Source organism: Tachypleus tridentatus, chromosome 11, assembly GCF_004210375.1.
Source record: "Tachypleus tridentatus isolate NWPU-2018 chromosome 11, ASM421037v1, whole genome shotgun sequence".
Classification (NCBI taxonomy): Eukaryota; Metazoa; Arthropoda; class Merostomata; order Xiphosura; family Limulidae; genus Tachypleus; species Tachypleus tridentatus.
The window spans coordinates 93,498,608-93,526,334 of record NC_134835.1 but is presented as its reverse complement, the minus strand read 5'-3'; the positions used below and the strand labels follow the sequence as shown (position 1 = coordinate 93,526,334).

Below are 27,727 nucleotides of genomic sequence, written 5' to 3'. Positions count from 1 at the left end.
TCTAAAGTACTTAAAATATTCAAGGAAATAGGACTTTTAGTAGACATTTTTTCAATTCAAAAATACAATAGCAATAACTTTTACAGTAGGGAAATTCTGGTTTCAGTGAATAAAACGTTTAGACCCATCCCATCGAGTCATCTTCAGGTAACACATTTAGTAAAACAGTTTGGATTTCAGTGAAACGTTGCAGACTCATAATGGTGGGGACAAGGTTTGTAAGTGGAGAAGTTCAGCTTTGAAGTAACATGAGATGGATGATATATATATACAAAGAACAAAGAGTTAATTAAATACGCTTCAGCTGTTTTTATTCCTTTGATGTCCGATTCTCTTTGAATGATTGCAGCATTTTCTCGGTTCCTACGAGATGTTTGATAATCTATGAGTGTCGTTTAAAATGTTCATTGTATCTTGTGCTCATTCCTATCCTGATAGGTCCGGCATGGCCAGGTGGTTAGGGCACTCGACTCGTAATCTGAGGATAAAAGGTTCAAATTCCCTTCATTCCAAACATACTCGCCTTATCAACCGTTGGGGCGTTATAATGTGCAATCAATCTCACTATTCGCTAGTAAAAGAGTAGCCCGAGAGTTGGCGGTGGGTGGTGATGACTAGCTGCCTTTTCTCTAGCTTTACACTGATAAATTAGGAGCAGCTAGCGTAGATAGTACAAACAAACGAACAAACAAACTTCTGGTTTGTCAAATATAAAAGCATTTACAAGAGTTAATTTCGCAATTGACTCTGTTGTTTTTATCCTCAGTGGTGTAGTTGTTAATAATGAGGTTTTTTACTTTTTTTCCTACCTTTTGTATGACTCAGATTTTTAGGTCTATATAGTATTTTTGCATGAGGTATTTCTATAATCCAGTATTGTGATAAAGTTGAAGTTGATTTTCGTCTATAAGATTGCAGCTTTCTTTTGTTTGGTTGATGTTTCTTTGAAGGTGTCGATTATTGTTTTACAGCTTATTCTGGATGGTAGTTTCTTGAAAGAATAATTAATAAACTTTTTGTTATTCATCGTCTAACTCTTTTTCAAGTATATGTTAATTGCTATTTGTATAATGCACTTCAAGGTCTCTAGTTTCTGTTGTATAGGGGATGCGGATTTTCAATTAAAACCAAACACGAAGTTACTGATCTGAATTTGTTGCATTTCTATGAATTTTAGAGTGAAATCTTGACTGTTTTCTTATTATGAGAAGTTTTCTTTACACTCGTTAATGTTGACACCATGAAAAACATTGTTGACACAATTAATTAATGTAACCACAGAAACTATCATCGATATATCTGGAAAGAGGGCTGTTTTCTCACTTGAATTACGAAGGTGATTGTTTGAACAGTTGATAGTGTTTGAAACATGCACATAGGGATGTTGTTGGATTTAAAACAGGTGGAGGTAAACGAGGTTAAACAGGGTTTGATAAGAATGTGGAAAATGTGTTTCGGGTCTTTAACAATTCAGAGTCAAATTTGTAAGCTAAGAATCTTATAAGTTAGATATATAGATTTTGTACATCAAAACTTGATCTTAACTTTTTTGGATCTAAAGAGTTAATAAAATGTGTTTTTTATGGTAATAAACAGTTCTTGTATACTGAGATAATTCAAGTCAGACATTTGCAAAGTCAAAGATAAATAAAAAATGGGTTAACATTATAAAATGTATTGTCATAACTATTTTATAAATTCTCGACATGCAACTTTTTAAAAGTGTTTTAGGAGTTTCATCAGTTATTTTTTATATAGACAGTTGAATATTTTAATTATTTTTAAACATCTGTCAGGGCCAGTTGATTCTTTGCTAATAAGTGAAATGAACTAGGTATGTTTTATTTATTAAAACCATGTCTGTCTGCTATTCTGAAGGTTAAGCTGGCGCTATGACGTAGCTTTGCTAATTCAACATTTTTTGTCATTTTTGGATAAGTTTTGTTTTATTTTGTTAATTTAAATTTAACTTTTTAAAAACGAATTCAGCTTTTGTTTGTAAGGAAATATACGTCTAGTGACTTGTGAAATCTTAAATGAAATATTACTGTTGTCTTGGGTGTCAAAATTTATTTGTTAATATAATTAATTTTGTTGATTATCGGAATGTTTTTGCTTTTTTGGATCGCTTTCAAAATTAGCTTCCAATGTGATTCTTCAAAACCCATTTCTATGCTAGTTGTAGGTATTTTAGATGGTGTGACAAATTTTTATTAAGGTATGCAGTTTGATGTCCGTTCATAAAAATGTTAGATAAGTTGATGATAGGTTTTGCGATGTTAAAAGAATAATGTGTTATTTTATTATCTTGTTGTTTAAAATTTTCGAATTTCTTGACTAAAGTTTGTTAAAGTTTTCAAAAATTATGCTTGTAGAGGTGGTTGTTGATGATTTGGAAATAACGATGAAAACCATTTCTTGAACAGGTTATTACTATATGTCACATTCATTAAGTTGGTTGAGTGCTTCGTGTATTTCATGGATGGTGCGTTTAAGTAATGTGTTTGGAGCAACGTCGAGTATTTATTGAACTTTAAATTTAGGCCTATTGTCCTAATTATTGTTATTAATAGTTTTCAGTTTTACGAATGTTGGCGTGAGACAATATCTTCGACATTCGTTTAGAAAGGACGTACTATTTTCACTTTTATGGGATTTTTGATTCCGTTTTACTTCAACATAAAATGAAAAGAAATATTTAAACTGTTTTATGGGTTTTTTGAGTCTCTTTTACTTCACCGTAAAACGAAAAGAAATATTTAACACACACGTTATTTTTAATTTTATTTGTTTTAAAAATGCTATAAATTACAAAAACATTTTTCGTAGTTTTCTATACTGATTGATGATTCTGTAGAGAAGTTTCTTAATTTAATAAACGACTTTCATTATTGTATTTTTGCAAATTTATCTAAAAAAATCCTTTTATTTAAGTTTCAGTATAGAAACACGAATTAAGTTTGAATAAAGAATTAATATCCAGAAGAATTTAGCTCATGAACAACAATCGAGGAATCATGGTAGATAGATATTATAGAATATTTACGACAAAATCATATTCTTTGGTCATATATGATGAATAGTAAAAACTAGACAAGGATTCTAAGTACGTCAGAACAAAAGCTGAAAAAAATAATTAAATTGAATGCTAATATCTGTATGATAGCACAATAAAGAATTATAAATCCATATTTGTTGGCTTTTAAAAAATAATATTGATTTTCGTTACTCTAAAACTTTAAGCAAAAAACATGTAATGTAACAAAGCTGTGATTTTAACTGAAATGTACCATACCGTTTGATCTGAGTCAAATAAAAAAAAGAACATACTAAAGAAACTGTTCTAATTTTTCATACGCCCATGAGCGTCGATATCTAATTTTAACGCTAAAAAGCAATTGTTTTTTTCTCTGATTATATGTAATGGAACAATTCTCAAACAACACTTTCTTTTTTGTACGAGTTTTGACCGAATTGTGGATGGAAAGCCTAGGTTTTGCCCCGTGATGTCCCCGCACGCGCTTCGCACTTTTGGTTGTAGTTTAGTTAAAAAAGTAATAGTTCAGTAAGCTGGACAAACCACTCGTGGTAGTAGGTGCTGCTGGCTAACTGAACTGATATATTGTTTCGTGGGGTTGGTTTCTTTTGAATTTGACTGGAGGGCTATCTGTTCTAAATTAATTTAAAAGTGATGTTGACAGCTAGTCAACATTATCGACCGCCAACTGTTGGGCTACTCTTTTATCAACAACTAGTGGGGTTGATCGTCGCATTATAATTCTCCCACGACTAAAAGGGCGGACATGCTAGCTAACAAAGATTCGAACCCGCAACCCGCAAATTGCGAATTAAGCATCCTAATCATCAAACTGAAACAAGCCGGTTAGCTACATGCGCGTAAAGTACAGATTGAAAACTATAATTCCAATTATGTAAGAGTTTGCAAGGAAACTACTTTGTAACCATCTGGATATAGATGATTCAGAAATACGTTATATTAATAGGTTATATCAATAATACAACTAAAGAAAAAGCCTGCAGAGTCATTTGTTGAGCATCTCACTTCGTACACATTCTCCGAACATGTTTTTAAAAAAAATGTTTTATATTATACAAACCAAAAAACTACTAATGTGTGACGTAATTTGTAACCAAGAATGTTGTAAGAGTAATGCGCTGTCTAGTCATAGCAAAAATATGTACACAAAACTGAATAATACAGAACAAGTATTTTTTAGTAAATATATTGTTTTTACATTTCTATGTATGTAAACCTCTTTTGATAGATCAATTATTTTCAATTAGTGAAAGATTATTTCTGTTTGTTTGTTTTATAATTTCGCGCAAAGGTACTCGAGGGCTATCTGCGCTAGCCGTCTCTAATTTAGCCCCGTAAGACTAGAGAGAAGGCAGCTAGTCATCACTACCCACCGTCAACTCTTGGGCTACTCTTTTACCAACGAATAGTGGAATTGACCTTCACATTATAACGCCCCTACAGTTGACAGGGCAAGCATGTTTGATGCCCCCAAGGATTCGAACCCAGGACCTTTAGATTACGAGTCGAACGCCTTAACCCACCTGACCATACAGGACAAAAAATATTTCTCTTACGTTAAATAAAATAACAACCTACATCTCAAGAATATATCGTTATTAGCTTCACGTAAAGTTATTAATTTTTAATAAACTGATAACAATGTTTCAATTTAGATTCAACTAGATTAGTGATATTTTAGGATATCAAACTTTCTTTAATTTAAATTGTTGAATTGAACTGAATCAACAATGATTAATAAATAATACGTGTAAATCAACATGTAAACTATTAATATTATAGGATTTAGAATAGGATGTGCTACACATGTATAAAATATTTTTTTTTATACTTGTACTATGAGTATTATTACACCTTGCTATATTAATACATACAGAACAATGTTAGAAAACATAAGTATTATTAACTTTATAGAGACTTTGTTGCCATACAAACATGGTAAAATATCAAGAATACTATCAAAGTCCCTATGTTAGAGACCAACTTTTATATTTAGTTATTTTAGATTTGTTTCTCTTGATTCAAATAGGTTCTTTAATCTTTCGGTCCAAAAACTATGACAATGAAATAAGATTTGGACATCCCATGAGATATTATTTGCTTATAGTCCTGGATGTTATACACGTGTTCAGATACCCCATCATATAGACATCTATCATATATAAAGATAAATTCTTGAGATATAGGTCGTTATTTTATTTAACTTAATAGAAATATCTTATTATAGATTTCAGTTTGCTTTAAAGGAAGTTAAGAATGGAAGAATATTGTTTCACACGAGCAATTTATGTTAAAGAAAGTTAAAAATATATTGTTTAATATCAGCAACTTGCTTTAAAGAAACTTAAGAATAATGTTTAACACGAACAACTATTTGAAGAGTTAAATGATATACAGCAGTGTTAAGATAAATGAAAAGGAATAAGGCAAAATATATGACATTAAACAAAAGTCACTAAAGGATTCTATCTTTAGCGTTGTCAGAGCGGATGTTTCTCCAAATGCTTAGTAAGAATTTAGAGCTAGATTATTTAGCTGGATGTTTTCAAACTGTTAGAACCATTTGGAAACCTAGAAGTATTTATTCCTTAAATTTGATTAAGATTTATGTAGGTTTACATCTGGGTTTTCTAGCGGAACGTAATAAACATCTTCAGCCCTTTGGTTTTATTCTTGTTTCTTTTGCACTCACCAAAGTTTGTAACGCGTCAAAATAACGAATGTGAAAAATATGATTGAGAACCAGCACGTGTCCCATGGTAAAATCATCTTTTCTTATGTTGGAGCAAAGTTTGAATCTAAAGCATTATTAAAAATTGTCCTCATACGTTTGCATAAAAATGGCTTCTAATTCCATATTTCTTCATGTCAGCTTTTAAAAGTGGATGCTCTACAGGGCACTAAATTGAAAAGAAATCTCTTTTGAATGAAAAAATAAAACAATGTTTCTGATTTGCTTGGGGATCGTACAAATATAACAGTTATGTTGCTGTTATTAATATAGGTAACTAATAAGATTTATAATAGACTTATGCTGAGTCTTTTATTGCAATATAAATATCAAAAGAGACTTATTACTTTCACCATACAATTTTCTTAACCCATATAAAGAACAAACTAAGATTTATTCTTTAGTCGATTATTAAAATCCGTTGCAGAGTTTCATAATATAGTTGGAAGGTGGGTAAGATGTTTACATTGATTGACACATAATAATTGTGTAGGAAGCTAACATTTACGTGGGTTGTCTTTGACATTTTCCGGAACATTAAAACCTAAAGGAAAAAATAAAAAGATACATTTTTGACCATACCTTCATATACATTAAAACTACCAAAGTCTGCTGGCAAGAGATGAAGTGGTCACAGATCAAGGCCAATGTTTTACTTAGAACATGGAACGTTCTGCACATGGGTGGCATGTAGGCCATCGCCTCGATATCTGGCACAAAATGATTAGTTTGTTCGTAAAATGAACCGCGCGGGCTGTGAGTAGAAATCTAAGAAAGGCCCAAGGGAGAGTAAATTACCGAAATGACAAACCGCAGAGGAGGATCTAAAATTGGTGGCTGAGTGATAGATTAAGGCCGCGGTAGGTGATTAAATAGTCGTTAGAAAACCGAGTTCGCGATAAGTATAGAATCGCAAATATCATAGTTCACAACTGCTGATGATTGGCAGGACTTGTGAAATACGGTAAGTGTTTATTTAGATAGTGAACAGACAGAACAAGTGTTTTTATATACGAAGTTGAATAGATGCTGGTATTACAAATGCATGCAAATATTCACCTAATTTACTCATGATTTTAGTAAACACTTATAGAGATTAATCTAATATACTTGTGGTTTTAATAAACATATATAGTGATAAGTCTAATTTACTTATAGTTTGAATGAACACATATAGTGATGAATCTGATTTACTTATAGTTTGAAAATGTTGTTAATTTACTTATAGTCCTAACAAATGCTTATAGTGATGCATCTAATTTACTTGTAATTTTAATATGTTGATAGGTCTTACATATAATTTACTTGTAGTTTTAATATGTTGGTAGGTCTTACATCTAACTTACTTGTAGTTTTAATATGTTCATAAATCTTACCTTTGAATTACTTCTAGCCGACACATATCTCGATACCTCGAAACTTCTTACAGTTTTATTTGTATGAGCTTATTGACATGCAGTATCAGTTCTACTACTATAAAACCCCCTTATAACGCACATATATTGTTTTCCCTCTTTATCAGGATTTAGGAGTGTCAGGTTTGATGCTTCCACCAACGTATTTCCCTTGTACTGGTATTTTGTCTCACAGTTTAAATGTTGAACACCACATAAATTAGGGTGTTGTTAGCAATTAATGCTACTGTAATGATTACAATACCTCTATCAGAGCTATGTCCATTTGTGTTCAATGTTCATCATTTGCTCTCGTATACATTTTGCTTCATCTGTTATGCTAAAATCTTACATATTACAAAACGTCCCAAATAATCCAGTGCTCAATCATCCTATAGTATATCTTATATGTATTTACATAAACAAACCTCTTTAATACATAATATATACGCTACATGAATAATATGTTAGGTAAATCTAGCAGTAGGTGGCTGATTAATTACTGTGCTTATATATTTAGGGGTGAGAGGTATTTAGGCTTATTTGCATCTTGTATGATAGTTCCAAAGAACGGAGCACGATTTATTTTTGGCGGTAGGAAGACCTTAGTATTTCTGACAGATTCATAGCCCGCTTTTCGTTTTTTTACATCCGAATACATAAACATCTAAACTAGCTGACAGTTTAAAACTATGACTAGAGTTATACTTAACTGATACTTTGAAACGAGGCTGAATTTGGGAATAACCGATTGAAACGAGGGTTAGGACAAGGCCGTTTCGATTCTAATTTTAAACTCTGGTAATTCGACAAGTGATGTCACATCTGGGGGTTGAGTCTCTTCAAACGTAGTTGTTCTTTTTTTTTTCTTCTCGCATGCAGTTTATTATTGCATGTTACAGTTATTGTTATAATTATTTCAGTTACCTTATCAGTTAACTATAATATCATTTCCTAAGCGGAACGTGCTATAAAATTATTATGATAACTATGTAATTAGAGCTTTGTCCATGTAAACACCAATATATTATCAATATTTAATAGTAAATACACCGATGGTTATAGTGAACACATTTTCTCATTATTTTTTATAGTAAACATTATAGTATTCCGTGGTAGTAGTAGAAATATTATTGTAACGTGTTTTGGCAGTAGAAATATTAATATATATATGAATATTAAGTTTGTTGGGATGGGCAACTACTTTTGGTATAAATAACAAAATCAGCTAAGAACTAATGTGAATTTTACCAAGTCTCTTAGGTGTCATATAAAAATAATAAACCATTAATTACTGGTTTTGGTATATAACGCTATTGGAGGTTCTGGTACTATCGCTTTTTTTAAAGAATATGTCGTGTAAACATGTCTCAAGGTCGATTTATGAAGTAAGGGTCTAAGTCTAGGGTTCCATTTCCAAGAGAAAAGTCAATCTTAAACAAATATCAATGTTATTTGTACATAAGAACTTCTCTCTGTTGATTTTACAGTTCTTTTTTAAATAGCAGATTAAAGTAGTTGTCCATATCTTATAAACAGAATGCAGCAACGGCCAGAAGTAGTTGCACACATTTTATAAATAAAATCAAGAAATGGCCAGAAGTAGTTGTCTACAATCCATAATCAGCATCGTAAAACAATAATATACAGAGAGAGACTGAAGAAGCATCTAATGTATCTTGGCCAATCTTCCTCGACAGTATCAACAGTATTTAGACATAATTCATATACATAGCCAGGATCAAGTAGTTGTATGGAATTGTTGGCCATCATTCATGATAGAAGTAGACATCGTTGAAAAGAGTGAATATAACATCTTTCGTTTTGAAACATCTTGTTGATAATAAATCCTTTCAATTAAAGTAAAATGGTTTCATGACAAAAACACAGAAAATTAATCAGAGAAATTTAGTCATGAAACCATTTTACTTTAATTGAAAGGATTTATTATTAACAAAATGTTTGAAAAGAGAAATTGAAAAGTCATAGTTTATTATTTAAATTTTACTGGGTGATTCGTGTCTTTTATACGAAAACTAGCTTACAACGAGATATGCTAATGTTTTTTTCATTGGTCTTTGTGGTAAGAAAATGTGTTAAGCAGATTTAGTACTAATATTTATTTTGACCCAGGAAATTATGTCGAAAGGAAAATAGGATTATTCTACAATCTTCCACAGATTACAACAGAAAATTTAGAAAACTTCATAGACTTTATTGTTTTGTAAACAGTACTGAAATGGCCTGCACTGTTGTTTCCTTGTTTTTTTAATCCTACGAGTATAGTAGAATGTTTTAACATTTAGAAATGATATACAAGTACTTTTCACATAAAGTGTTTTTATGAGTTACTCCTAAGGTATTCTTTGATAGGTTGTTTAAACGAAGTATTATACAAAGTTTCATCATACTCCTAAGGTGTTTTAATTTTTTGTGAGGAGATTTTAGATTTGTTTTTACTTCCATTAAAGAAGAAAGAGGTTAAACAACCTTATTTATAAAGGCTTAAACATTATCAAAATGTCATATTTATGTGACTTTCTTAAACATTTAGTTTGTTTCGTTGTATATTTCCCACTTGTTTGCTTGTTTTAACCGCATTGGACTAACTCTTGTGACAACCGCAAGAAATCGAAGTCTTAGCGGTGTAAGACCGAAAACGTACTGTTGTCCTACTAAGTATTTGAGTACGTGGTGAAATGTGGAAACTAGGTGTGGTTAGGAATAAATTGCGGATGTATGAGCTTGTACATCATTATGAAAAAAGATCCATTTCAATGAGACTTTTACTGAGAGATGTGGTAACCCGATATGAGCAAAAACAAATTATACCATTAATATTACACATTACAATGTGTAATGTTTCAATTATGTTTGAATTTAGTATAATTATATAACAGCCCCTTCCCTCAGTGTTGTAAACTGGTAGACACATTCGTTGAAGAAGAATGGATTGATTAATGGAGAAGCTTGAACTAACAGCCCACTTCAGCCCTATTAAGCATATATGGAATGCTCTTGAAAGACATTGAAACCTGTCAAGTGACTTTAGAACACTAAAGATTTCGTGGAAATAACTCTTTAACAGGAGTGGTTAAGGTTATCTTCTCAGAACTTTAAGTATTTAACATCAATGTCAAGCAATTTTGTTGCTCGTGGTGACCGTACTACATACTGAATTTAAATGTCATTAACTATAAATACTACATACTGAATTAAAATGTCATCAACTATAAGTATGCAAGGCAACCTCCAACATTAACTTTATAACAGCGAACTTTGAGAGGTGATTATTGCTTCTTAGAAGTGGTTTTGCCATGTAATACTTATTGTTTGAAAAATTCTGATTACACATTAATTGTTTCGTACAGTGTATACTAAACAATGATGTTAATCTAATGATAACAAAATATATTTCTAATCCAAAACAAAACATATATATTATGAATCATAAATTCTAATTAATCAGGGTATTATTTCACGTATAAGATATTTCTTTTGATATGTCTAAGATGAACATTACTAAATAATGTAGCCAGTTTCAAACAAGTTTCATGTTTTTAAATTTATATTACTAAAAGTTATTGTAGAAGGCTTTAGGTTTAAGTTGAAAGTTTTTGATCCGATAAAATAATTTCTCAACATGTTATTAACTAATTCAATTATTCCATTACTGATAAATAAAATTACAAACAGAAATTTAAATTATTCTCCAAAATTCTTCCAGATTTTTATTTAAAACTAGGTATTTAAGTTAGTTAGTTATCACCATTAGATTCCATCTAGGAATACAGGGCCGCAATAGCTTGCGGATTCTTCAACAAGTATTTAAGTGAGTAGGTTGTTAGCCCACTGCACCGAGCCGTCCCTAATTTAGCAGTGTAAGACTAGAGGGAAGGCAGCTAGTCATCACCACCCACCGCCAACTCTTGGGCTACTCTTGTACCAACGAATAGTGGGATTGACTGTCACATTATAACGCCCCCACAGGTATTTAAGTAAGAAAAAGAAAAGTTGTTGTTGTTTTTAAATTTCGCACAAAGCTACTCGAGGGCTCTCTGTGCTAGCCAACCCTAATTTAGCAGTGTAAGACTATTATTATCTATCTGTACATAATTATCTGTTAGACCTTATGAGATATCGATTAAAATGTAACAGTAGAAAAGATGATCCTCGCTAGTAACAATATTTGGGAAATCTAAGAACATGGTGTACGTGTGTATCTAAGGGCACGGAGACCTTACTTTTTGTGTGCGTGTGTCTGGATCAAATTGCGTAATCGAAGAGACACCTTTTCAGGGAATTAAGTTTTCTTAAGCTTGTATCATAAGTGTCATAAGTAGAATTGTGTCAACATGGACACTATTAATAAATTCATATCTAGATTAGAAATAGCTTTATGTTTGTTTGTAATTAAGCACAAAACTACACAATGGGCTACCTGCGCTCTATCCACAACGGGTATCGAAACCCTGTTTCTAGCATTATAAATCTGCAGACATACCGCTGTTCCATTGAGAGGAGGCGTATAACTTTGTGTTAAATTCGAATCAAATAGCTGCCTAAACTTGAACCTTGATCAATGAGAGAATAGTTTGGTGTTTTTAGAGTTTTTGTACAACTTATCAACCTTTTATACCTAATTTTGGTAAATGAAAACCATCGTGTAAAAGTAAGTTTTAATAGGACTAATCATTATCATAACATTGAAAACCATTGTCTATAGAAGTATATACCAATAGGATTAATAATTATTATACCACCAGTAGATTATTTATTAGAAAAAGTTTTAATCATTCAGCTAAAGATCAAGCTATAAAAGAACGCGATCAAATCATATAAGAACAGATATAATAAGAAGATATTAGGATATTTAATAGTTAACATATTTTTAAGGTACTTAATTTACATTGTATAACCTTGGTGGATTTATTTGTCTGAATTTCGCGCAAAGCTGCACGAGGGATACCTGTGCTACCCGTCCTTATTTACCGGTGTAAGACTAGAGAGAAGGCAGCTAGTCATTACCACCCACCGCCAAGTCCTAGGCTACTCTTTTACCAACGAATAGTGGGATTGACCGTTACATTATAACTCTCTCACGGCTGGAAGGGCGAGCATGTTTGGTGTGACGGGTATTCAAACCAGCGATCCCATGTGGGACAGTAGTAAGTTTATAACTTACCACATAAAAATTCGGAGTTTGATTCTTTGCGGTGGATATATCAGCTATGCGATTTTATATTAAATAATAAAAATTCCCTGGTAGCTTGGCGGTAGTTACGAGAATTTATAATATTAAAATTCTGGATTCGATTTTCGTTATGAAAACAGCGCAGCTGGTCTAATTTATAGCATTTCGTTTTTATAAAAATTAGGAATCAAAATAAATAAAAGATACTTTAATTCGTCCGAGTCTCTCAGCTCGATTTCAACATAAAAAACAACTAAGCAATTACAATTATTTCTGTTTTAAATTATCTTATATTGTTACGTTGGTGGCAAGATTAATCTCATGGCAAGCTGCTACTTCGTCTTATATCACCTAATAATTTAACTTGCCGTATTTTTAGCTAATAATTTGAAATGTGGGTCGAACTGTCACGAACAACACAGGGGTCAGAGTGTATATAAATGTACAGTTTACGTCAATGTGTACAAACAATATTTTGGAAAGGAAATGTGTTAACATTTTCACTCTACCAATCCACAAAGGGTGAGTGAATAACCAAACAACTCGGGTTGATTCCGTGTATTGAACTTTCATAGCGTTTCTTGTTTGTTTGTTTGTTTTGGAATTTCGCACAAAGCTACTCGAGGGCTATCTGTGGTAGCCGTCCCTAATTTAGCAGTGGGAAGGCAGCTAGCCATCACCACCCACCGCCAACTCTTGGGCTACTCTTTTACCAACGAATAGTGGGATTGACCGTAACATTATAACGCCCCCACGGCTGAGAGGGCGAGCATGTTTAGCGCGACGCGGGCGCGAACCCGCGACCCTCAGATTACGAGTCGCACGCCTTACGCGCATAGCGTTTCTTGATGACGAGAAATCCACGTGAAATAAAAGTGTATCTCAGAACGGCAGGTATGGGTATTAACACTTTTATTGAAAAGCAGAGAACAACGTTTCGACCTTCCTAGGTCATTTTCAGGTTAATCATACCAGTCGTTCTGAAATAAATTTTCATGGCGTTTATTTTGTTTCTTCATACTTTAAATGTTTTCCATTGAAAAAAAAAGTGGTCATACTGTTTTGTTTTGCTATTACATAATTCCTGTTCCTAATATACCAAATACATTTAATGTTATATTTAACTTTACTTTTATATATAATCAAATTAAGTTTTTCACAATTTTTGAGAAGTATGATCAAATGTGTACGTATTGTTGCATTATTATGGACAACGTTACAGAATCTGAGTCTTTATAGGTTAAACAATCCAAATGCCCAGAAACGTTTACCCGAGGTGACACACAGAGATTAACTCAACTTAAGTAAACACATTAAACATTTTCTTGTATGTTTTAACACTGTTAGCACTAATCTCTACATTAAACCTGATACCCCTTGTCCTTCTTGCACTCCAAAAAGTGCGGTAACGTGATGAAGTTTACTAATTTCCTATTTTGCACTTATGCGTATTTCTAAAACTTCTGACAGTCCACTTATACGTACGTACCTTGTAGATGCAATGAAATACATTTCGAATGAGACTATAAACATAATAAATAAAAACTGATCATAAAGATAATAGTAATTTTCCCTACTTAGTTTTGTATAAATTGTAATAAATTAAACACACACAAGATTACATGTTTTTGAAAAATAATAATTTTGTTGCAATAAATCGAGGTACATTTTTTAAAGCCCTTATTATGTTATCACCCCTGAAAAATAGCTTCTTGTTAGAGGGTAATAAATTTTATGGTGTTTATATTTTCGTATTAAATGTATTACAAAAGTGAAACGCAAGTCTTAATAATAAGTTTAGAAGATCCTGTTTGTTGGTTTTTGGAATGTATGAATGACGGTAAACTTTTAATTTTCTTATAGTTTTATGTATCATGTGAGCGATTGCTGTTGTAAACGCTGGGTGAACATTTTACGACAAGGTCTTGTCTTTGGAAACTGTTTCATGATACCTTTGAAGTCTGTTTAGCTGTATGGATGAACCAGCTTTCAATATTTTCGAAACTTTTTTTTGAATGTGTGGATTGCCGATTTTCTCTATAAAAACATTTTTACATTAATTACTGTTGCTTGAAGATCTGTTTCCATGTTATAGATAACGTTTATCTTTTTTTTATATGTGTTAAAGGACAGATCATGGCGCGGATGTTAGCGTGCCGGCCTGTGAACATGAGGTTCCGTGGCTCGCGCCTTATTAGCGCAAGAAAAAAAAAAGAAGAGAGAGAATCATGTTCTCAGAGGAACCTTTGTACGAAATTCAACAACATGTTAGACGCATTTAAGGCTAAGCCTATTCACATACACCAAAGACTTTGTAAGAGGCTTTATAAGAGTAGAAAATAATGTTTCTATTGACTTACCCTCAAAGATGGCTTAGTAACTGCTTATTTGCTTAGTTTGATAAAAAATCGTCCAAATTACCGAAATATTATCTTAGTTCCATGGTATAGGAAACATTTAAAACAATATATATTATGAGAATATTTGTACAGATAATCACATAAACTTTGTTTGGCGTTAAATCCTTAAATAATATATTTTCTTTATTACACGAAAGTGCGATATGTTTCTGGTGTTTTTTTCACTAAGGAACAACTTGCTTAAATTTGTTTTGTTTAGAATATAGGTTTTTTTAAAGGTATTATTAAAATATCTAGCCTTTGTATCCGCTATTTATACTGTTAGATCTCGAAATAGATTTATAAAATAATTTTTGTTTATAATATACACGTTTTTATGTGATAGAATATTTAATTTTAACGCTTTAACCACTTCATGAACAAGAGGTATAATTGTTGCTAAAACACGCGATTAAACAGTTAGGAACCTAATTCTAATATGTAAACTTTACCTCTTGTAAATTACTGAAAGAGTTATTACTGTTTAAATATTATAAGCTGAACTCTGCAGTTTACGCAGTGTCGATAAATGTATAAGTGGAAATGTTAATTTATTTGAATTACAAATAATCGTTCATGTTTCAGGAAAAGCTATATAAGTTTTTCTTTCACATTTTTATGAAAAGCGAGCATTCTTTCGTGCGAAAAGTAAAACCACACTTTTTCTTTGGTTGCTGTTAAGTGCAAATCTACACAATGGGCTATTTCTGTTATGCCCACCACAGGGATCGCTATACATACAGTTTCAACGCTCTGCCACTAGAGAGTAAGGTTTGTTTGTTTTGTTTGTTTTTGAAATTCGCACAAAGCTACTCGAGGGCTATCTGTGCTAGCCGTCTCTAATTTAGCAGTGTAAGACTAGAGGGAAGGCAGCTAGCTAGTCATCACCACCCACCGCCAACTCTTGGGCTACTCTTTTACAAACGAATAATGGGATTGACCGTCACATTATAACGTCCCCACGGATGAAAGGGCGAGCATGTTTGGCGCGATGGGGATGCGAACCCGCGACCCTCAGATTACGAGTCGCACGCCTTAACACGCTTCACTTCTTTTGAAGCGTACTTTATACGCATAATTTGAAACCTATGTTTTTATGTAGTAAGGATTCATGAAAACCGAATTATAGGATGTGACTGTTTTATAAATGTGAGAAAATATAAGTAAGTACATTTGAAATTCGTATAACATATATATTAATGTTGTCAAAGAACATTAAGTGTTTTTGTAGTTTAATTTTTTAAATTTCTTCCAATTTTCCTTCATATAAAGACATACGTAAGTGAACGAACAACGAACTGAATTGAGTTTCTAGACAGCCTAACATTGTAGAATTAAAAGATCTTCTGTACTGCTCTTGCCTAATAAATCTTGTCATGGAAGACGTTTCGAAATTTATTCGAAGCTCGTTACACAAACCGCAATTGGGGTAACTTATTAAAACTTCTAGTCTATTAATAATCAACTTTATCTCTTGTAAATTACTGAAATTCATACAGAAATTTGGTTTCAAACTTTGAATATGAAATTCTCGCATCACTCATGAAATAAAATATCTTAAAGATTAAATTGCGTTACAATTTTTTGAATAAATTGAGCTTCATTTGAGAAACATTTGCTATAGTAGATTCCATGAATTATTTGATGTGTAGAGACATAGTTGCTTCTGATTAAACGCAAGGCCACGCAGCGGATTTTTTGCGCTGTTTTCGCCTCGAGGAATCGAACCTCCGATTTTAGTAGTATAAGTTCTCAAGCTTACCGCTGACCTGTCAATACATGTAACAAACCAATTATTACATAAAAATCTCATTAGTTTGTACGATGATTTAAATACAAATCTACGTATAGTTCTTTTGTTATAGTAAAGCCACATCGGGCTATCTGCTGTGTCCATCGTGGAGAATCGACCCCCTGACTTTATCATTGTAAATCTAGAGACCTGCCGTTGTCCCACCGGGGATCATCTACGTAGAAAGTGTGTAAATATCTCTACCCACATCAAAATCGATATTTTATTGTCACTATACATAAATTACACAAGGCTGTAGTCTTATATCACAGCTTATGTTTAAATATAAGCCTAAGAAAAACAATCAACCGTTTATGGTCGATGTAAAAACTCATATTTCAGTATGAGTTATTTAATAGTAGTTTATAAACGCATTATCCCAGTACTAAAATTAATGCTGAAATGTGAATCTATGCAAAGTAGCCTATAAGCACTTTTAGCCTCATAATAAATACGGGTTTAAACTGTTACATAGGGTTTTTTAAGTGTTAGCTTCTGCTATAAACAACCGTTTGGAGTCATGAGTTCATGCACCTTCGTAAAGTGATCATTGATTATTTTTGTTGTTTTAAAACATAAAGCTTACATAATGAGCTATTTGTGATCTGCCAACCACGGGTGTAGTTTATATGCAGCAGTGCTTAAAGAATTTTTATCATTTAGTTCGTACACATAATAATGACTCCAATATGAGTTGGAAATTTGTGGTATATCAATATGTTACTGAGAGGTTGAAAAAGTCTTACCCGCCCCTCTCTTGTAAAGTAGTTCTTATTGAAGGAATAATAAGTTTTGATAGATATCTTTTGAAGTTACAAGTGCAATCTCCTAGCTATTGTGGAGATCATTTGGTCAAATTAAAAAAAAACTGTTCGATGTAATGTGAACTGATTTTATTCTTAAAAACTTGGAAGATAAAAATGAAAGAAGAAGTAATTGAACTACTCTATCAGAATAAAAAAAAACACACGTACCAGAACTTTAGAAACGTTTCTTCCATAAACCTAAGCAATTCATGATACCATGGCTCTATTATCCACGAAAACTTTCTATGTTTAAACATTGAATATCTCATTTAACAACTGTTATGATGACAAAAAGGTTTTATTGTACTGTCATTCACTTTGATATCGTGGTTTTGAGAAAAAGGTGTAAAGATATAACTGTTAGGATTATTATTACGTTTTTCCAAAGAGGCTGCTGAATGTTCAGTTGTGAGGTTATTGTGTATATCTAGAAGCAAAGATAGTGTTAATGCATTCAATAATTATCATTTAAGTAAATGAATTATTTATGGCTGGTCCGAGGGCTCTGCCACCTACATGTTATGATCCTATTTGTATCCTGAAAAACTGAATTGCTTATCATTATAAATGGTAATTAAATACGAAGGATGAGAATCACAAAAATTAGCAAACAAATTGTTCTCGGTACATTCAGGAGTTGCTTGTGGAACTAGTTTTAAAAAATTATTATGGCCTTAGGCTACTTAAAGGGCAGCACTAATTCAGTTTAGTTTTGTTGTAACTACAACATTTCCACAGGCAGGTATATGTAAACATGTAGGTATAGAATTGAATGCATAGATTTTTCTAACTAAAGGAAAGAGTTCATGTACTACTCAGTGAACTAACATGTATCTTCATTTATTCAGCTTTGTCCCTGCACACAGATGCATACACTCCCATAGTGACTTATAACTTACAACGCCAAACACTGCCTCTCAATACCGTGGTTGAGCACAGCACAAATAACCCACTTTGTGGCATTGCGCTTTACAGGATATAAAGAAACAAAACCATGCATATAATATAAACATGTTTTTACATGTACGTATACCTAAAATTTATTTTAATATTTACTGAATCGTTTAATTGAGATAAAATAAAGAGGCACGAGCTCGAGGTTATGTTCTTATTTTAATAATAAACACGCTTTCCTAATATTAAAGTTGTTCTTGGGCCAAAAACAGTTTCATTTAAAGGAAGGAAAGTATTCACCGTATAATAGATATCTTTGTAAATAGCTTTATAATATCCAACATTAATATATAAAATAAAAATATACAGAAAAATTAAGCATGAACTGGGTCGGGCGTGGCCTAGATGTCAATGTGTTGGACTGTATACTCTATGGCTCGAGTCCTGTTGACGCATAAAATCTTGCACCTCACTTTGGGACTAAGGGAGTGTTGTAAGCGTGACAGTCAAATTTCACTATTCGTTAAGAGCAGCCCAAGAGTTAGTGAAGGGTGCTGTTGACCATGTGTCTTCTCTCTGGTCTACCATTTCAAACTTAGAACAGTTAGTATAGATAACCCTTGTATAACTTTGGGCAAATATATGAAACGAATCAAAAAATTAATTGCGACTAGAATAAATGAATGAAAGAACAAACGTTGATTATAGCTTTTAAAACCCAACTTTTAAATATCCCGTTTTCTGAATTCACTGAAAGTTTAATGGGAACTTTTTAATATAAAATAACTAATCTGTATATAAGTATGCATATATATAGTACAATACACATTTGCTGAAACAGTATGCATTACCAATAAAAAAAAATCAAGTATTTGATTACGCTTAATGAATTATCCATTACGTATGCATATTCGTGGTCTTTGTCGTTTAAAAGTAACAGTAGTTATATAAGGAAATGTAAACCGATCGATATTCTTTTTTTTTACTTCATGTTTTTGAAAGATTAATTTTCGTCGATGAATAATTATTTTCGTAAATATTCATTTTTTAAAGGATATTAGATAATTCGAGATTTAAAATAGATATGAATGTTGTTTTTTTTCCTTTCAAATCAAGTTTTGCTCGAGACTGATTATATGAATAAAACAATATTTGTTCATTTATTTTGACGAGCCGTTACTTTTACATAAGTCTGAAAACTTGAAATTATCTTTTAGAACACAACCTCCGTACCCTTTCGAAGGATCTCGTGGACCTCGATGGTACACTTTTGGTAATATTAAGCCTCTTTATTTACATTTTACAACAAATCTAATACTAGCTCATCATTAGTGTGGGATTATTTGTACAACGTGAGCAAGTATATTTCATATCTCGAACGCGCGGTGAAGATATCTATACTAGAGGTAGCTGTACAGCTTCTTTCTGGTTGCATTAAGAAGAACGAAAACTAATAAGTTCAAGTCAAATATTCGGTAAGATCTTTATTTGAAGCTTAAGAAAATTCGTGTCATTCACTATGTTCTTATATTGATACTTCATAGATAAATTTCAGATTTCTAAGTACAACCCAACGCCCTGATTTGAATCTTTTGGAAACACCCTGCGAGACGTCTGGAAACTACAGCGACCATGTCTAACGAGTGGATGTTATAGCATGAGAAGAGCGGAACCACGACCTAAACGCTTTGCAAAGCCTGATTTATTGGATGTCAAGTCGGATCCCAAACACGTAGGCAACTGGTATTAAATATAGGCCTTGTCACACAGCGTGACTGTATCATGATTGTATTTGTGGGACTTGGTGATCGTATCATTTATTTATGTATAATGTTTAAGACTTAGTTTACAGATTAAAATCTGATATCGTGAGACTAGACTGCTTTATCTAATCTATCTGTGAAAACATACGGTGTTCGTATGTATCTTTAACATGAATTTTAAAGCAAAATTTTTAAACACCAAAAAATACTGGTTAGCCTTTATAGCATCGAGCCAGTGAGGAAGACATAAAACTTAGTTAAACAAATCATTATTTATTAAATAAAAAGAGATATTTTGGTTAACTTTGTTTCGTTAATGATGAAAGAATTAACACCTTAACAATTATACATGTCTGAAACACTGGCCTGTGCACTGACATCCAACTCAAATGATAAGATGAATGACATTTAATGTTTCAGAATATTTTAGACTGTATGATTGTATAGTTTCCGGAAAGACTCAAAGGCCCGGCATGACCAGGTGGTTAAGGCACTCGACTCGTAATCCGAGGGTCGGGGGTTCAAATCACCGTCGCACCAAACATGCTTGTCCTTTTAGCCATGGGGGCGATATGTTGGTAAAAAGAGTAACTAAAGGTTGGCGATGGGTGGTGATTACCAGCTGCCTTCCCTTTAGTCTTACACTGCTAAATTAGGGACGGTTAGCGCAGATAGCCCCCGTGTAGCTTTGCTCGAAATTGAAAAACAAATAATCAAACATGAGACCTTCTGCATGTTTATTGAATTTTGCGCAAAGCTACTCGAGTGCTATATGCACTCCTAATTTAATAATAATAGCTGCTAGCAAACACCATTTACCGCCAACTCATGAGCTATTCTTTATCAAGGATTGGCTGTCACATTTCATGGCTGAAAGAGCGAGCTTGTTTGGTGACGGGATTCAAACTTGCGACTCTCAGATTGCTAGTCGCGTGCTATAGCCACCAGACCATGCCAAGTCTGGGACTTTCAGAATATATACAGAATTGCAAGATATAAAGTTTCTCGCACTTTGATATATTTGATGTTAGACCAGAAAAATTACAGGAAATATTATTTTTTTCTTGGAACGTTCAGTTAAATAAAACTTTTCTTTTAAGGTTGCTGTTTATTATAAGACAAGATTTAATCTGATAACAGAAACAATAGCTGCTGATGTGTACCAATTATCCGTCTCATTGCACGTGGTCAACTTAGGAATTAATAAACTCTGATAATTTGGGTGATACAATAGGTGATCCATGATGTAATAAAATAATTGCCTCATGGTTAATATTGACTATCTGATCATTCAGCAACCGATCCACCTAACTGACCACTTGATTTTAAAATGCCTGACCTACGAATCTACCAAGCATTCTGTTGTAATACCAAACATTGTCTCATGAGGTTATTCAACAAGTAACGGATAGGACGTAACTTGTTACCTGATCTTTTAGGATTATTTATTAGCAACCCATTAGTTATGGGGCGGTTACGTGCAGCTGATTTGTGAACTGTCTTGACTAAATGGTTTTGCATCTTTTTTGAAGAACCCAATAACTGGCATTTATAAAAAAGTCTTTTATGTACTGCAGTTTGGAAGAAGTATCAAAGAAGATTGTTAAGATTTTCAAGCTATTTATTGTATTTGTTTTGTCTCGGAACCAGGAGCTAAAAACTGACGTCTTTTTTATTTGATTTTATTCTCGGATGCTAGCTTAGGATTTTTTTAGAAACTTCTTAAACTTGTAGTAGTGTTTCCTTTAGAGCAACTCATAAATTAACAGCGATCTTAGGAGCTTTTTCTGTCATAACCACATGACCGTATATATATATAATAAATTTCCAAGTTGTTTTTTTACTGTAAAGTCGAAAATATATATACATATATATATATATATATACAAAATTGTATAGTTCGTTACTTATTTGTTCAATATACTTCATGGTATTAACCATAAGGATGTTAAACTAGGTTGGTGTTATTAGCAGTCTGATAAATGATGCGCTACAGTAGTATAAGAAACAGTGAATGTAGCTCCGAATTATATGAATCCAAACCTCTTTTTCGTTTCATATATATGCTTAGATCGGACTTAGATCTGCAATGACATTTTAAAGAAGTTTTGAAAAGAAGGCATTAAAGTTAAACTGGACACTTATTAAACTCATTTTTAAATCTAAATACGATCTACTTCACGATACTATGTCTGAGCTACTGAAACATATCAGCTTTATACATATAGATAACACAACTGATACTCAAACTTTCTACCACGATATTAATACAAAAATCTAGAGCATTTTGTGTAAAGATGTGTCAGTGTTTGATCTGTTAGAATTACATTAATATATACATAAGCACGGAATAAATCATTGAAAAAATTGATACTTGTTCGCTGCACGTAAATTTCTAATACATCAATAATGTATTAGACCTTCTTGCTTTTAAACTAACCAATAATTTCTTTATTTTCAAGCATTGTATTGTTTCTGTACACGCCTATTGGCTGAAGTCAGACGTTGTTCACATAACATTGTTTTTGTCATTTAAGGCCATTCCCTTAACTACAATATACTACAGTCAGTTCTGGTTTGTTATCTTCAGTATATCGCGGTGATTTTTGTTTTGTTGTTAAACATACCATATCACCTTTAAAAGAAATGCAGCTGTAATTCATTACCTATTTAATCACGTTTTGTCTCAACACTAACATTATTTTTTAAATGGGCACGTAGTTGTTGATAGCGAGGTGTATTATCTACATAGGAGGTTTTCTCGGGAAACGTAAAACTGCTCCCTTGGGACATTATAGAACGTTTGAATGGATTTTAAACATTTCGATTGTTTTCAAAAGTTCTAATTACATGAGTTCAGCGAGGCCAACGTAAAACAATAGAAATCACATGTCAAAGTATTTCAAAGTTCGATAACATATGACCCCTTGTATTCGGTTACTATACCCTATTTTAGTTAAATGGTGTTGCATTCTTTTCTCAGAAAACCCGGGTAATTTCCTGCACACCAATTAATAGGGAAAAAATAATAATAAAAAGTGAAAGAAATATAGTATGTTATGTTAGCTCGTAGGTTCAAGACTTTTATTACTTTGTTTAGTGTTAGCTGACGTAACATCGGATTAGTAGCCGCTTTCCATCAAAGAAAAACTTATTGCGGCTTGTACACGTATTTTGGATTGAATTAACTTTCGAGGCAGTAATATGTGATTTATTTAGTTGGGTAAACTAACATTTCTGTAAAGAACGAACATAAAATTACCATTCAATGTTTTATTAGAACAAAATAACAACTTGTTATCTGAATAAATATTTTACAAACTGTTTCAGTAATATTTAATACTCCGATAGAAGAGTAAATTGAAAAATGCAAAATCTACATGCCAATTAAGTATTATGATTTACATGGTAGTAAATCATAGGAGAATATTTGTTATTAAAGTCTCTGTTTAAAAGCCCATTTTTGGCTTTTCTGACTTATATAGTGTTTTTAAACGTAGCAAAAGTTCAGAGATGAAAACCAAGTGCACTTTCAGTCTAGACATACATAAAGACCTTTAGCTTATTATAAAACAGCTTGAGTACAGAGATGAAAACCAAGTGCACTTTCAGTCTAGACATACATAAGGACCTTTAGCTTATTATAAAACAGCTTGAGTACAGCGATGAAAATCAAGTACACTTCCAGTCTCGACATACATAAGAACCTTTAGCTTATTATAAAACAGCTTGAGTACAGAGATGAAAACTTTATAGTTATCCGCTTTCAAACTGAGTGCAAATATTTAATGGAAAACCGTATTGGGTTAGTATAGGTTTGTTAGTTGGTAAGCACAAGGCTACACAATGGGTTTGTAATCCATGTTATATTTACCACTGGAATGGAAAGTTTATTTTTAGCGTCATAAGCCTGGAGACTTACAGCTAAGCCACTGGTAAAGAAAGTATTTATTTAAAAAAATATTATCAGTGTTATTGTGATATAATATTATATCATATATAATTGTTACATCACCAACTTATATACTATATACCACAAATATCATTAACTTATTTTAAAATATAGCACACAATCAGTGATAGAAAATAAATGTTGTACAGAATAAATAAATAAATGTATCAGAACAAGATGATACTGTACACATCCATATCCAACAAACTCAGTAAAGTTTCTTTATTTTATTGGTTATACTTTACAATTATATTAGAACTTGTGAGTAAAAGTAAAGGAAAATAATACTATATTTGTTATATCGAATGCCAACGAGGCCTTCGTCAAATACCGAGGCCCATCAGTTACGTAGACAACAATTGGTTTGGCCTGAGTTAGATTTTTGTTCGTAAACTGTGATATTTTATCGTGCTGTTTAAATCATTACAAACTGTTATTCTGAATAGTGACAGCTTATTAATTGTGACAATATTTTATTTGTTCGTTGTTAAGTGCAAAGCTACACAACGGACTGTGTGTGATGTGCTCACCTCGAGTATCGAAACTCGGTTTTTAGCGGTGCATTCTCTAAGACTTACTGCCGAGCCATTAGAGGGGCGGAGTGACGGTATGTCACAGGTTATTAAAAGCAACGGAAACGTAGTAGTGGCGAGTAAAAAAGACTCTACGTCAAAACGAAACATAATACTTCCATTCCACCACTGTGTAAGGCCTGCTTTATTTTTGCTTATGTTTCCACGCAGAGAAGCTAGTCTGCTAGAACAGATGTAGCGAATCAACGAGTACATTAGACCTTACGTCATCGTTTCTTTACTGTAATACAGATTTTGGTTTGGTAAAGAAATTAACGAATACATAAGCACTATATCTGCTACATCCAGTGCTGACACAGTAATGACCGAGACGTTATTTATATTATCATTTACTTGAATAACAATTGTTTAAACTAGATTATGTTCATGAACTGTAACATTTTACCAATCATTACAAACCAGAATTATGTCTATTAGCTATGTTAGGATGAGACTCTGTTGTTGTTTTTTATTACCCCTAGATTGTATATTAATAATGTTATTTATTTTATTTAACATTACTTTTACGCGTCAGTCAGAAGAATTGGCGAACCAAGAAACTAGTCTTTTGGATATTATCTTCTGTTCTACTTATTAAATGTCTTCCAAATTTGCTATTATTTTACTCTTGTATAAACCCGATAAAGATGATAGTGATGCTCATTCTTACAGCTCAATCAGCTTGTGTTTTTTCTTATAACAAATCCACATCGAGCTATTTACTGTGTCCAACGAGTGGAATCGAACCTCTGATTTTAGCGTTGTAAATCCGTAGATTAAACGCTATCCCAGCGGGAACCCCAGATAACCTCACAATGTTTTAAGTAAGACGTTTGAACGCATTGTTGTCACACAACTACATCATCCTATATTCCCGAACGTCGATCTTTACCATCCAATCAAACATACTTTTATCTTTCTCTTTGATTTCATGACCAATTACTCAGACGTTTCGAAAGTATCACCAGACGCTTCAATACCAACCGGTCATCCTTGATTATTGAGTTTGAAAAAACCTTTTGATTCAGTCTGTTACTAATGTCTGTTCTACAAAGACTGAAAAATGTTCCTCAGTGCAAGCTTTGTAAGGCTAATCAATTTTTATCTTCAGAGACCAAGAAGCGTTTGTTCTATAGAATACATGCTTCCTATACCATTTCGCAACCACAAGGCTACTCTCGCTGCTACTTGTAACAAACACACAACGGCCGTCAGATATTAACGTTTTTTTCCATATGCTGACGACATTGCTTTTGTTGCATCCTTTTTAGCATGGCTTTTATTAATAAATTTCTATTGACCGCTTAAATCAGTTTCTCACATATCAATGGTGTCTAAACATCAATAGTATCAAGATAAAGCATACAAGTGTTGCAACACTAAACTTTTAATGTTCCCTTCAGTGACATTTCTTTTCATCTTTCTTCTACTTTTAACTACCTTTGTGTTGCTTTCGATAGAAAATTGTCCTTTAAAGCTTACTATCTGTACTTGCTCACAAAATTGCACAGTGTACTTACATTCCGAAAAAGTTGTCTGGGTCAACCTAGAGAATTGAACAAAATATTTCACTTCGTTCGTTCGAGACTATCATCCACCCTTGTTTCACCTGGAGTTATTTTTACGACAGTCGAAGGACTGAGAATCAGTACGCTATTCGACTAGTTTTTGAAATAAAGTTACAGATTTCTATTAGTGAACTGTATGATCGTCTCACATTCCCGCCCATAGTCAAATATATTTTCGTACACGATACATCACTGGAGGTTTTTTCCAAAAGAAAATTCTATTATCAGTGATTTGCCAAACTAAAAGATAATCTTCCAATGAAGTTACTTCTACCACTTAATAACTTTCTAAAAATGTACTTGATGTGTTTTTCTTTAATGGACCTGTTCACAGTGCTTCACCAATGATTAATTTATCTTACTATATTGATCCAATACATTGGCTTAACTGTGAATATAAAATTTATCCGTACCTCCACGTATTTCTCATTGTACTATTTTTATTTTCTAAATATGTTTTTATTTATGCTATTATCTCTGCTATTAATCTCATAATCAACATTTTAAAGACAGTTTGTGTCCATTATATATTTCTTCCCTTGGTTTAAGAGAAGACGTAAAGACAACTTACGAGACAAAGACAACTCTTTGTTGTCATGTTAGTTATTTTAACAATGATATTAAAAAACAGAGATGGATTGCTTATTTATTTGTTTTAAATTAAGCACAAAGCTACACAATGGGCTATATGTGCTTTGTCCAAGACGGTTTTTAGCGGTGTGAGTCCAAAGACATATGGCTGTGCTACTGTGAGTGACAGAGATAGAAACTTAGTACATGCTCACTACTGATACACATAATATATATTCGTCACACTTGATCATAATCTTTGAATCACATCTAAAAAATCAGCTTTGGAGAATTTTTCAAAATAGGCCATAGAAAATCTGAAAGAAGTATAGTTTGTTGGGTCGTAACTTCGATACTTTTATTACTTTGTTAAGTGCTGGATGACGTAATATAGAATGAGTAGCCGGTTTTCACTCAAAGAGGATATATTACAACTTGTATAGGGGCCATGGATTGAGTTAACTGGAATTACTCGATTTAACGACAGTTATTGTCATCAATTTAGCATTTACTAAATCAAATTCGTTCATTGCTTTTTTCACCTTCTGAAAATTAGCATCACCTACATTTTATTGTTTACTCTAATATAATACTTATAACAAAGCAACAAATTTGTAAAATATTCACTACGTGGCCGAACCTTTTCACTATATTTAAAATTGCGTAGGAAAAGCAATCAAATAAACTGTAGAGTTCTAGTTGAACAAATACCAATGTGACTGCAAGTTTTTGCTAGTTGTTAAGCTTGTCATTGGATTACTCAATGGAGTAACTAATATTGTATAGAAGTACTTTTGTCACAAACACAAACTAAATTGAATAAATATTAAAAAAACTCCTCTGTGTTGGTATTTGGGTATATACAATTTTTATACCCAGGAGGGTCAGGTACACCGAGACCTCTTCCTCCTTCCATTGCGTTGTTGGAATTGACTGAATTTTATGGATTAATATTAACATTAGACTGGTTCTTTTCAGGGCAATGTCCATTTATACTTTTCTTTTTTTATGCCTATTACGTAGGTGGCTGTTGT

General features: G+C 32.6%; 1 protein-coding gene and 1 long non-coding RNA gene across 6 annotated transcripts in view; one reads left to right on the top strand and one right to left on the bottom strand.

Annotated features, from left to right (window-relative positions):
• The window catches only part of LOC143232784 (uncharacterized), a 37,665-nt gene extending 31,053 nt beyond the window's left edge, over nucleotides 1-6,612 (bottom strand). Inside the window, exon 1 of the long non-coding RNA XR_013017732.1 lies at nucleotides 6,372-6,612. This is a non-coding gene — a long non-coding RNA (uncharacterized LOC143232784). The remainder of the gene's footprint in view (nucleotides 1-6,371) is intronic.
• The window catches only part of LOC143232783 (diacylglycerol kinase beta-like), a 234,384-nt gene that overhangs the window by 51,012 nt on the left and 155,645 nt on the right, over nucleotides 1-27,727 (top strand). The gene's annotated exons all lie outside the window — the stretch shown is intronic.